The sequence below is a fragment of the Gadus macrocephalus genome, chromosome 14, assembly GCF_031168955.1.
Source record: "Gadus macrocephalus chromosome 14, ASM3116895v1".
Classification (NCBI taxonomy): Eukaryota; Metazoa; Chordata; class Actinopteri; order Gadiformes; family Gadidae; genus Gadus; species Gadus macrocephalus.
The window spans coordinates 7973379-7987541 of NC_082395.1; positions in this window are offsets into that span (position 1 = coordinate 7973379).

Here is a 14163-nt window from a genome sequence, read left to right on the forward strand (position 1 = left end):
GGGGAGGTGTTGCTTGGATGATTCAAATCAAACTGTATGTGGAGCACTTTATTTATTTATTTGAGTATAACAAAGCACAAGTTTCTTGATTTCATCTTTGATGAATTTCATCCATGATTAAATCAACACATGTGCAAGCGTTCAGGACCCATAATCCGATTGAGATAAAATTTTGACAAAAACACAGTGACCAATATAGATTTGACCTTTAATCTCTCATAATGTTGCTGGGGGTAATAGCACTAAAACAAGTTAGCTCTTCTAAAATAAATATCTTGGAAGTTGTATCACAGTGTAATAGAGACGGACGGATATGTACAATCCTGCATGTTATATCTAAAGCAATTATTTTCATGCATTATCTACATCTGTTGTTGAACTTTATAAACAACCACGGAAGCACATTAGCTGAATTGAGGTGAGATTTGTACCATACAAATGTACATTTGCATTTTCAATAAATATTTCTTGGAAATGACTAGAAGCTTGTTACATTTGTATTGCTCTTCAGAAAGAATCAATGTTCTGTCTTGATTAATTGTATAAGTCTATTCATATTTACAGATGCTTAATACAAACAACGCAATTTAAAATTGTCCTAATGACACTATCATCTAAGTTATTTGGCTCCCCAACACAAAATGTAGACCTAAAATTCTGTGATAACAAATTTTACCTTTTTTTTCATCAACACATTTAACTAGACCAGTTGGACTTCCCAATGGTCCTTGCCTGTTCGGTTCTCAAGCCATCCCTGTGACTGACCATAACTGGAACATTTCTCCAAATGAAAACATCCAAATGAGCCCATCTCCTCCCACACAGCTGTCGCTCTTATCAGCTTCCTCTTTTTTACGTAAACCCTGCGGTGAAGTCATGACGAATTAGGCGTAATATAATTCTGCTGCTGACAGACTTGGGTTTTAAAAACAAGCTTCCAAGGCAGATATGAACAATAGCTTTGAAAATGCTGCCCTAAGACTATGACAGAGTGTGGCATAGTTTAAAATTAAACTATGATTCAGTGTAAAATATCAAACTGATAAACCAGATGTGGGGAGAGGAACAAAGTAAACCTGCTTTTTTTTTTCTTTTTCTTTTTTTTTTATCTACACATGTATGCACCCTATCACATGCACACCTATTCCAAAAAAACGCACACACACAAACACGTACGCACACAGCCCTGTTGGCGCTGGAGTAAAGAAGGGCTAAAAGCATGGCTCAGTGTTTTTGGCACGAGGACACAGGGAAAAACGATACTGGATCCAGCGATGCCGAAAATATGGGCACTGAAATCTAATAGCAGCCCTATAAATCGAGCCACCACAATTTTACCTTCTTAACACGCCCTGGTATGGGAGCCTGGCCAAGGCACAGCTGGAAAACCCCACTAGACCAGGGATGTAAGCTGAGGAAGGAGAGGTTTAGAACCAACAACCTGTGGTTGTGACAACAGCAAGTGGAGGCCCTGTTAGCTTGTCGGGTAGGCCCACCCAAATAAAAAACTTTTTTTGTGGGCAATGACATGTCTTTTGTTCACCCACCCCTTCTCACTACAGTTACTGCCCTTTTGCCACTGAGCATCTCAACTAGACTTGAATGTGACGTCATTATTAGTACACCCCCCCCCCCCCCCGACACACACACAATGAAAAAACATGCTCTTCTGTAAAAATGTTTTTAAAAAAACATTTAAACATTTTTTTTTGTAGGCCTAATTTAATTAAGTCTCTACACGTGGTAGAGAAAAAACGATAGTCCATGTGTTTGGATTTATAAGCTGTGCCCTCGGATTCCCAATAGGCACACTTTCTAAATCTGTGTGCACAGAATGAGCACGGAATACAAATCTTCTATCCAAAGCCTGATGACACACACCAAGCGTTTAAGGCGGGTGTAGGTAGGATGGGACAGTTGTTAACATCCCTGCCTCTCCACTCTCCCCACTCTGTGTCTCGGCCATTGACAACTGTTGCATGTGTTCAGCTCACAACCGGGGAAGACCTGTTCTGAATGCAAAGAAATTAGCATTTTACTCAATAATAGCTGACGAATTGTTGTGGAATTTGTAACCAATTGCGCAAAAATGATAGCTCTTTAATCTCACCAACAGCCCTTTTAACAGCTAGAACATAATTACTGAAAACCAAATAACTTTGTGTGTGTTTCTTTTTTTATTATGCTCTGGAGACCTCAGTGTCAGCGTTTCCGCGACACCAAATCTGTTATCAAAGCCCTCAAATGTTCCACTTGGCCCTCGGGTTTCCCTGTGGGATGACTTTCCTATGAGAGGTCTCCTTGGATCGGTCCGTTACAGAGCTGGGGTGTACTATCATAGATGCTGCACATGACAAAGGCATCAGGCAATGTTTCCTGGCTGAGCCTCTGTCTCAGAGCCACGGTGACAGCGCAGGCCCCTAGAGGTAGTGAGCAAGGCATATCAACAGGAATTGCAGACTGACTGTCTTTCCAGGATGCTGAAAACAGACTGCTGTAAAAGTAATTTTAATTCCTTTATCAGAAACGCCTGCTGTATCGTTCGTATGGATACGAATGGATCGGAGACCAAAAACCAAATAGCTAATTTCCGGCAACTCCACGACTATAGTGATTGGCAAGGAGCCGAGTTAACGGGCAATGGGTGTAGGCTATTATTTACACGTTTGTTACGATAAAGAGAGTGAAAGAGTGGAAGTAAGATAGAAAAGAATATGAGCACGATCATGATACATATATTAATGTTTCTATATGTAACAAGGCATTTTGATCAGCCTGCTGATTTCCTTGAAACTCATCAACCTCACGTTGGGGTCTGAGAGCAGGGGGGCTCACTCTGGAGATTGATAGGCATGAACGCGGGTGGACGAGCCCTGTGTCAGACCAGATACCCAGGGGTAGCGGGGTTGTTTGTGGGTGCTGGTATCCCTACTTTGCTGATGTCACTGAAAGATGCCTGGGCCCGGGTGCCAGCCTGGCATCGCTGCGCGGCGGAGAGAAACCTGATGCCGGAACGCAAGCTTGTCCTTTGGTGAAGTCATTTGCGAGAGGGCATCATGGAGGAAATGCGACGTGTCGTTAGTCAAGTATTGGTCACAAACACAGGGGGGCGTATTATAGGATCACTGTTGCTATGTGAAAGTGTGAATTGCTCAGTTCTTTTTTTTAGGGAGCTGGATTGAGGTTTGTACCAGTGCGAAAGAACTGCAACATTATACTATTATCCTGTGTGTGTGTGTGTGTGTGTGTGTGTGTGTGTGTGTGTGTGTGTGTGTGTGTGTGTGTGTGTGTGTGTGTGTGTGTGTGTGTCTGTGTGCACGACTTTGGTGGTATGTTTGTGCCTGCACGTGTGTTTGTTTGTGTGTTTGTGTGTCAGCCTGTCGGTGGGGCCGCACATGTGTTTATAGATTAGAGAGTGTACGTGTGTGTTGATGTGTGTGCGTTGATGTGTGTGTGTGTGTGTGTGAGTGGGTGTGTGGGTGTGTGTGTGCATGCATGCATGCTTGTGTGTGTGTGTGTGTGTGTGTGTGTGTGTGTGTGTGTGTGTGTGTGTGTGTGTGTGTGTGTGTGTGTGTGTGTGTGTGTGTGTGTGTGTGTGTGTGTGTGTGTGTGCGTGCGTGCGTGCGTGCGTGTGTGTGTGTGTGTGGATGACAGTGTGTGGACACAGAGTAAAACTGGGGGGTTTGTTCTGTGCTGAAACACCACCGCTTGCCCTCCTAATCCCACTACAACAGCTGCAACCAGGCAGTAACCCCTCCACCAAACCCCCCCCCCCCCCACCCCCCCAACATGCCCACCAGGGAACACATCAATGCAAGGGAAGGGGACGTACAATGACAATTCACTGACCCAGGGTGGTCCCTTAAGGATTTATATATCACTGGCGTACATACAATTGATGGAGTGTCTAAGAAAGTCATCATTATTAGTTGAACAGCGAGTTTAAAGGAAATCAGTCGATAATTTTAAACATCAAAACAATTATTTATTCAAGTATTTCATCAGTGTTTACGTGTTGTGAAGCCTTACTGGTATTACTCCAGTGCATCAATGAGGTAAAAGGAGTAGGTCACTCTTTCCCAAAATTTGAATCGTTGAATTATCATCCTTCTTGATACTGCCTGTTTATGCTTCTAAAACTACCCGGGGTGCAGTTTGGTTTTAGATAGAAAAAAGAGAAGAGAGACATGCTTGCATGCCCGCATTCGTTTGAAAGAAAACCTTTTCATAAGCAGCACTTTCATCCTTCAAAAACACAATCGAAAAATATAATTACTTTTTAGAATTTAGAAACCTACTTTTAGAATTGTTAACAGACAACTTTTTGGGATTTCAATATTACTTATTTGATATATTACCAGAAAGTAGCATTTGGTTAGCCTTATTTTGGCCAAATTGTAATATGTAACCAAACTCAACTCTCCTAATGCTGTTGATTCACTGTAAGTCAATGGTTATATCCGAAATAATAAAAAGAGTGATTCCATAATGATTATGCGCCTTAGTTATCTAATTGACTTAGGCATTTTTTACACTAAATACAAGATCAACCTTAAAATTATGCTATGAGGCAAAAGATTTGCAAATTAGGTGTCAGTGCGGTATTATGCTGTCTTGAATTAAATTCTTGACTTTCCCAGTGTATACTTGATTCTATGCCTCTAGACTATTGAAACGTACTTGTCAAAGCCTGTCATGCTGTAGCTGTGTATACAGAGGGCCTAGCATTAAGTAAACACCCTTACTTTCATTTCAACTGCCGGGCATTATGGTGGCTGTTTAATAAGGAGTATTATATTCCTGGTAGGGATTTGTGCCACATCTTTATATCGTTGCTCAAGGGTCTGTTAACAATGTTGAGGCCTTTCATGCTTCCTCTTTCTGTTTAAAAACCTGATGCCTTGCATGCCCCTTAAATATTTGATCTAAACCAACAGTCTTATAACAGCAGAAAGAGTCACATAAAAGGCATATAACCAGGGGCGTAGCCATGACATTATTACTGTGGTGGCCAGCTTGGGCCAGTCTTCTATTTGGGGGGGCACTTGATTGTCAACGGGGTGGGGGGGGGGGGGGGCTATTTTACAGTAAGTGCAATATTTATTCATAAGTCAAAATATAACACTTTCAATAAGAATATTGAGTCAAAGTTTGATCAAACTAATAGTGCATATATTTCAGCTTTCTTTAGACCGTTTCCGTTCAGGATTATTTATTATATTTTTCCAGACTCGGGGGGGGCCAAACTCTGACCAGGCCGTGGACCCCCCTGGTGGCCCCCATGTGGCTACGCCCCTGCATATAACATAACATCGACTAACAGAGCTTACGGTGTAAATTATATAGACTGAAACATTTTCCCTGTAAAATATGATATGAGTTAACATGCTTCTGTAACCAAATCAATTTTCCTTTCCTCTCCTTAGGGAATCATTTCGCTCTCGCATACAAACCTCACATCCAAATGTTTTAACATCCTGTATAGGAAATCTCCGTGCCTTGACCAGCGAGAACTCAGCACTTAAACTATTACAACTTCCAACCCTCAAACACAAACATACACACACACCCCAACGATCCGCAATCCGACCGAGGGTCTTCTCGGTGGCCCGCCAGACGTCAGGCCGCCGAGCTAAGCAGTGGACTTGTCGAGACATGCAGCGGACTGTGTTCACGCGGGAGAAACCCCACCATGTTTGTCTAGCAGCAGGGGGCTGGCGGTAGGTGGTGGGGGCAGTCCTGGGAGTGATAGTGTGTGTGGTGTGTGTGTGTGTGTGTGTGTGTGTGTGTGTGTGTGTGTGTGTGTGTGTGTGTGTGTGTGTGTGTGTGTGTGTGTGTGTGTGTGTGTGTGTGTGTGTGTGTGTGTGCAGGGTGCAGGCTGGATGTGGATTCCAGATGGAGTCAGGGCTCAGGAGGAACGCTTCACACCAGCACCCGCTCTCCTTGTACTTTTACAGCCTCACTGTTAATAACCGGACATGAACACTAATAGACTGCTGGCCGCTCTCTTTTTCACCTTGTAGAACTCTACCACGCAATGGGAAGCAATGCAAGGATCATTTGATAGCAGAAGTCACTATAATAAGCTTATAATATTTTTTTTAAGAGTTAAAAAGAAAAGGCTGAGAGAGAGAGAAATAGATACATACTGACATCATATGTGAAAATACTGTGTACTAGCAGGCTTTGGTTTAATTTCCCCTTATACTGTACCACAAGGACTTCTCGTTTTGGTGCATAAATCATTTCCTTCTCTTTAATCCTCACCCTCAAGCTTCCAACCCGATCCTATAACTTCTAACACTGCCTGTTATAGCCACCTTGTTCCCTGCTTTAAATAAGTCACTTACATGGGATTCAGTATTTACCTCATCTCTAACTCTCTTCCCATTCCGATTGCGCTGTTGCTAATGTGTTATATAGGAAGCCTTTTTTGACTTCTTTTGGCAAGCCTTTTTTTGGCCACAGATAATATACAATATGGAGGTTCTAGAACCACACCTTGTGGAAGCATCCATTACCTTCAGAAAGCAACACGTCTGTGTCTCTTATGTATTATGTCTTAAAATAAGATATATAAAGATATAAAGGAACCAGGTGAGGGCAGACACCTTGCTCCTTCCTGCAGGCTAACAGGTGGAGGAGGTCCTCCCCCCCCCCCCCCCCCCCCCCCCCCCCCCTCGGCGACCCCGGAGAACGAGCGTAACGTTGGTACTTGACGTCTGTGAATTACCACTTCCTGTGGCACAGCACTGGGTGATTGACCCCGTGGCCACGGTGCAACAGGCGTGAATAACAGCTGTAATTGTATGTGATTTACCCCACCTCACCCCACTGCCCCACTGGGTTAGGGTTGGGGACTGTCTAATCCATTTGACCCATTGTTATCTTGTTTTACCTGATATATGTACATGCATTTATAGAGACATGCTGTTCATACATGCATAAATACATATATTCAAACATTCATACATTCATACATACATGCTGCATTCATGCAGATACATACATACATACATACATACATACATACACATACATACATACATACATACATGCATGCATGCATGCATGCATGCATACATACATACATACACACACACACACACACACACACACACACACACACACACACACACACACATACATACATACATACATACATACATACATACATACATTCACACATACAAACATTCAAACATACATGCATATGTTCATACGTACATACATACTTGCATACATGCAGGTATGTATGCACGTGTACATACCTGCATATGATTACTTGTTGAGAGTGAGAGTCAGAGTGAAGATTTTAGTTTTCAAACGGCAGATGACCTCTCATCTCTAGGATACATTTTTGTTGCACAGATTATTACCGATTATTCCCCAAAGAAACTTTATTACCAATTAATCTCGATTTTCCTGGATGACCTGGACTGAAAAAGGTTGCACTGAGTTCAAGCACTTAGCTTTGCTTAACATGAATCATGCTTTCCCAGATATTTGCTGTTGCTAAACTTAGAGAGAATTCTGGTGATGTTGCGCTATGCTTGTAACGCACACTCACCGGAGAGATTTCCAGGCTGGGCTGGATATATTACAGTCACACCAAGTTATTTTCTACCCTTCTCCAGAAAACACATGTTGTTTATGTTGTCTGGAAGTACCCGTTTTCGTGACTATTCAACTTAGTTAATGAGAAGAAAAAAATGTGTTTCAACAAAAGCTGAATCAATGCTAGATTAGTTTGAGTTTGTGGGTGTCTGTGTGTGTGTGTGTGTGTGTGTGTGTGTGTGTGTGTGTGTGTGTGTGTGTGTGTGTGTGTGTGTGTGTGTGTGTGTGTGTGTGTGTGTGTGTGTGTGTGTGTGTGTGTGTGTGTGTAGGTGTGCTTGTGTGTGTGTGTGTGTGTGTGTGTGTGTGTGTGTGTGTGTGTGTGTGTGTGTGTGTGTGTACAATGTAGTATGTAGTCGATGACATGTTTATAGGCCTGAGTATGTAAGTACATATAGGAATGGCTGTGTGGAGTGTTATATATTTTTATTTTGGTGTTAGAGGGTATTTCAGAATAGGTTCATTATGTACTACTGTAGAAAATAGAACTTGATGTGCAATATATATATATGTATATATATATATATATAATGTAAAGGTATGATTCTCGTTATGCTAGACATCATACAGTACATGCTTGCAAATGTTGTCGTTTTTAATACCGAATGTGTGGATGGTAGGCTACATATACAGCTCTCCACTCAAACCCTTAAGGGGCAGGTGGGTATGGCTTTTAAATGGCATTGTCTTTCACCTCCAAACTTCTATAAGAACCGGGATAACCCTTTAACCACGCAACCATCATTTTGTCTTGTATGGATCTTAATCAAGGTAAACAAGCTATCTTACAAAGCTGAGTAGCTGAGAGACATCCATCACCAAATGGTTAGCCTACAGGAGCTATCTCTTTGATTACTCATGCGTGACGGCTTGGCCCTGCTCAATGCTGGGATAACATCCTGCGTCACTGAGGTAGAACGACTGATGTCATTGAGCTGCATTAGTTCATTCTGTAAAAAAAAAGAGCAACATTTTGGCCTTCACCGCAATGTCCATCTGTAATTTTGACAAAACAATGCTTGCTTGATTTTATTTACATTATTCATGTTTTCTATATAATCTCAACTTTGTTCTCTGAGCTGACTGCACTCTGATCAAAATTTCATACATTCTCCAAACAGTCGATTACACATTCCTCATTTCCAAAATATCTAACATTACTAATGCAATTTTTTTTCTGTGATACTCAATCATTCAATACTTTAACAATTTCCCGCTACTTTCACACCCTCCTAACCCTCCAAGTGGTTAACGAAGGAGGCCTATTTCAGACGGTGATCCGATGATGCAAATTTATTGATGGGTTTCATGTTCCAAGGCTAAAGTTTACCCCCCCGTCTCTCCCCATCGTGAGACAGAGAGTTGACGTCAGAGGCAGCTGACTATATTCTGGATAGGGTTCACTCGAGAACTTCCAGCAGTCCGACATAACAGCCCCGCGGCTTATTGGACGCTCTGTTTTTGTTGTGCTAGTCTCCTACCGTGCAACAACAGGCCTTGGGAACAGATTCATGTCCAGCCCCTGTCCACACTCTCAAGCAGATCAAGCCAAGCCCCAAGCCGTGGGGTTCAAGGGTTAAGTTAATTCTGACTGCTAAAACAAAGACAACCTGCTCCTTCTATTTGCTTGCGGTAGTAATAAAACAATCAGTTCACTTCCTGGGGACAAATGTCAAGCACTCTCCCTTCTCTACTCTGTTCCTTCCCAGGCGTCACCTGGCCAATCGGGTGGCCTCTTCTGTGAGGTGCTGTCGTCTGTCTGGGATTGTCGTTGGCAGTTGTTCGTATGAATCTGACAATGGGATGTTTTTCCAGTCCTCCCTGTGGACGTAAACCAGTCATGAGAACATTGTCCCCTTCAAAGGCCCGGTGACAAAAGTGGACGAGCCCCATTGAAGTGCCGCTGGTGCTGACATGCTTTATGAATACGTACGTGACCTGGAAATGACTCACTGTAAAGTCAATTAATGAACTGACCAGAACATCCCCATCAGATTGCAGATCATAGAGGGATAAAGGCAGCTGTCTCTTATTCAAATAAAACTATCTATCTGGAATTTGGCGTTTGTCTTAGATATTCCTTGGTCCAATATTGTGCGCATTGAAGGTCATATTTTTATTTATTTATTTGTTTATTTAGCAGGGAGAATGCACAGCTCATTAGCAGTACCAGAGTTAGCTATAAGCTAATTTTCATCTGTAGTCCCTGGGCAGGAAACAGAGAATAACATCTTACACAGAATAACATAGGCACATACTTATAGGTTTGTATTGTGGTATATTTTCTGCAATGTTTATTTATAGGTTTCTAGTAAATGCTCCTCAGTTAAATGTATATTATTGGAATTTACAGAAAATTACTTTTCTTAAAATGCCAGATTTGTGTTAGACTATTATGCTAGTTGTAAAACCAGATAGAGGATTCAGCCCTAATTTAATCGTTATTCATTCCTAATGCTGTGTTGACTTTCAGTCAACTTTCAGTCAACAACATAATAGGTTTAAGGTAATTGTTGAAATCTGACCTGACACATATATAGTCATTTAACTACGAGCAATATATAAACATGGCCTCATTAAACATGACATCTGCTTTCTTTCGGCTCTTCCAGGAATTATTTGAATCTAATAATAAAATAAACCTCCATGAGTTCACAACAACCTGTGCTATGGCAGGTCGGCGGGTTTTCAGGCAACTGCAGCAGAAGCCAAAGAGACCCAATTTCTGATCATAAACTAGAGTTTAGAATCTGTGTGACGTAATCCTTTCATTACATTATGTTTGAGTTAGGGGATAGGTAGTCTGGTGAGAGAAAGAAGAATTACAAGATGCTAGCCAACAGCTTTTAATGTTCCTCTCTGATATGTAAGCTAATTGAATTCCATTTGGACCTGGTTATAAAATACACGGCCTGAGCCTGAACAGGATTCATGTGTGATTGTGAGGCTAAGAGGAGCCAATCATTCTTCACTCTCGTATAAAAGGAACGTTTAAGTCAGGCCATGGCTGGCCTTCCTGGCCTCTGCTCTGAGAGCGTGCCATGTTGTCTGTACAACAATGCTATTGGCTTTCAACTTTGTCATCGGTGCGTCACACATTCAAACATAATGTATTCATTCCCATTCACCTTGGCGGTGCATGTGCGTGTGCTCACAAACACAGACACACGCAGGACACACACACACGCAGGACACACATGTACACACAGGCTCTGCTTCCTATGATCTTTGAGTGTGTAGAGTAATGCCACTGCAGCTGTTGCTTACTTGACAGCAGAGTAATTTTCCCGTTATGTCACTGGGGAGCCTTGAGTGACCTCTCGTCTCCCAGAATCCATTTCTATTCTATCGGGACTCTCAGCGCTCCTTTACCTTAACACAAACACAGACATGCATACGCACACAAACACACACACATACACACAGATACAGACAAACATACCCATACACATGTGCATGCACATAGTCAGTAAATTTCGGTTATTTTCTCTCCGATTGAATGTAAAGCGTCAAGTAAGATATCTTTTTATTTTTTTGCCATTTCTCTTGGTCTTAAACCTCCATTGCCATGTTTTGAAGTGACTCAGTAGAGCTTCATGAAGTTGTGTTGGATTTCGACCATGCTGCGCCTACGCCAGCTGTCCATGGGATAAAGAGCCTACTGGGGGAGCCAGACTGTCTGTCGAATAGCAAACTCACACACACACACACACACACACACACATGCACACACACTCACACACACACACATGCACACACCAGCACACACATGCACACACATGTGCAACCGCACTCACACGTAAGCACACACATGCACACCCACGCACACACATGCTCACACGCGCACACACATGCACACGCATGCACACACTTACACACACACAAATGCACAACCGCACTCACTTATTAGCACACATGCACACACACACAAATACACGTACACACGCATATACACATGCATGCGTGCACAGTACACAAACACACACACACACACACATGCACTCACACACACACATTCTCGTACATACTACATAACATGTGACTGTAATAATTAACCTTACCAGTCTAATACTAGGATGAATATTGTAGTCCACTCCATCAGTAATACACATATACCAATAAACGTTTAGTCATCAACATTATTTTTACGTTGGAGGAAAGTTGGAGGTCCGACTTACATTTTTTGTGCGACAAATGTAATCTGTAAAGTCAACTCTTCCAAATTGAATAATGTATAAATTACATTCCAGCTTCACAATGTTGTCATATATGTAGTCATATTTATTGATTTTGTTTTACATAACATATTTGGTTACCACCAATGCAAGCCCTAGCCATTTGAGTTTGTTTGACATAAAATAAACTATTGTGAAACTATGTGATTTATCTCTAGGCGGGAAAACTAAATGTACACTTTTCCTTGCATTAGTGTTGCAACTTCCCCTCAAACGGAAACATGCTAGAATGTCTTAGAACGGGAGTCATTTCAGGGAGTCAGCGAGGTTGTGGGCGGGGTGGATGTATAAATTTAGATTTTGGATCACTTTTCACTGGGCCCCAGAGGTTAAGATAGGGCAATTATCATATAGAATAGCCAAGGAGATCGACAAGAAAATAAAATGAAGAAAACCCACAACATTCCCTTCTCCTTTCATCCAATTAGCAATAATGGTAACGTGTGGTGACGATTGTAATTAGTAACGAGAGAAACAGTAGTGTCAATGTTTGGATATGGGCTGCTGTGGTTTGTTATCTATGTATTTTTATATTATTCACTCCAAATTTCTGTGTGGAAGTGCATAGTATTATACTACTCTGTACAGTTTTGGCTGCATATATGATTATTAACAATTGAAACACAATATGATCATACTAAAGTCCCACGCTGATTATTTGTGACAGCATGTTGGTTCAATTCCTTACCTTTCCATAACACACTGCTTTATTATTAATCCATATTATGTAATTATAATGTTGAATGAAAAAACAATAAGATCCAACCGAGATTTGCTCCCTGGATTCCGAGTCCAGAGTGCTAACCAGTACACCATAGAACCCTGTGAAACATAATCATCAAACCATCAATCTTGTTACAGAGCAGGGTCTAAGTCTTGTCAAACTACACTACACTAGTGGTGTACTAAAAATACACTGAAGAATTATTCATGCTTTGATGAAAAAAAGAGGTATACCCTACTTTAAATGGGTTTAAGATCAGATCAAGTGAACAAGCTTATCTTATACTTACTACAAAATAGCATCAAAAGTACGACTCCAGAGGATCAAAATTTGGTATGTTTACATATCAGTTAAACCTGAGTATAATATTCAGTACAAACCAAACAGTCGATGTACCGTTCTGAGTTGCTTCATGGTATGTCTATGAATAAACATGCTTCTTCAATGAGTATGCAGTAATGTAAATAGGTGTGTACATAAGAGCGTTAACTGTGGCTTGCACTGACAGTTTTACTGGAACTCTAAATGCTAGAAGCATCCTTCTGTCCCTCAACGTTGGTCTGTGATTGGTCCGTGGGCCTAACCCCTGAACCAATCGTATTTTACCGTCTTGATCACGTCACTGTGAGAATGCACCACACTCCAATCCCTCTTGTCATAGTTTCACCCACTAGAGTTGGCTGCTAATATGATTGACTCATTTGGTCTAATCATGTGACTTCAAGCTCACATACTGTAATTGACGTCAAATAGTATCTTATTTGCATCTTATCTTGTTTATTATTATTGAAAAATTATGATTTGACATTTGAAATACAACTAAAACATAACTTGTCCTAACTAGAACAGTCCAGTCTTTCCACAGATCGACACTCAGAGGTTCCAGAGGTGAACTCAGTATGAAAGGACCGCAGAACGGGCTCCATTTCAGCATACCTTTTACACAGGAACAGATATTACTTACTACATTCATTGAAGCGTACGCATAACATGCAGTTATATCTTATTGTGTTTGTTGTGTGACTTTCCCTTACATCTTTGTGAATGTAAGCTTCAGAAAAGGATCTGTGTGTTGTCCTAATGTTGCCTCACATCCATACCAGTTGCAATGAAGGTATAAAAAAATAAGTGTATCCATCTGGAAAAATCTGCAACATGTGAGATGTTTATTATGGCTCCTGACATCTCTGCTATCAAGTTCATGTTTCTCAGTTCATTTGAATGTGTCCCAAGGAAAGGGAGGTTAACCCGAAATATTATCAGCCCCCACTTAAAGGGCACTTGTCTTAGATTTCACAAGCTGCTAAATTTAACACGCTGACTTCCCATTAAGCCGTGAGAAGACACTCAAGCCAGCCTGATATCATAGCATGAAAAAGACAATAAAAAAACATTCCAACTATACCCATACAAGGGCTTCATTTGGTAGAAATAAACAACGGTAAAACGTAGTGTATTTGGGAAGACAAAAAATAATCAACAAAAATCATGTCAACATACAAAAGAATCTTTCAAATATAGTCAATATCTTACAAATTCAATTCACGACTAAAATCCATATCAAATACGGTGCCTTGTCGACAACATAGT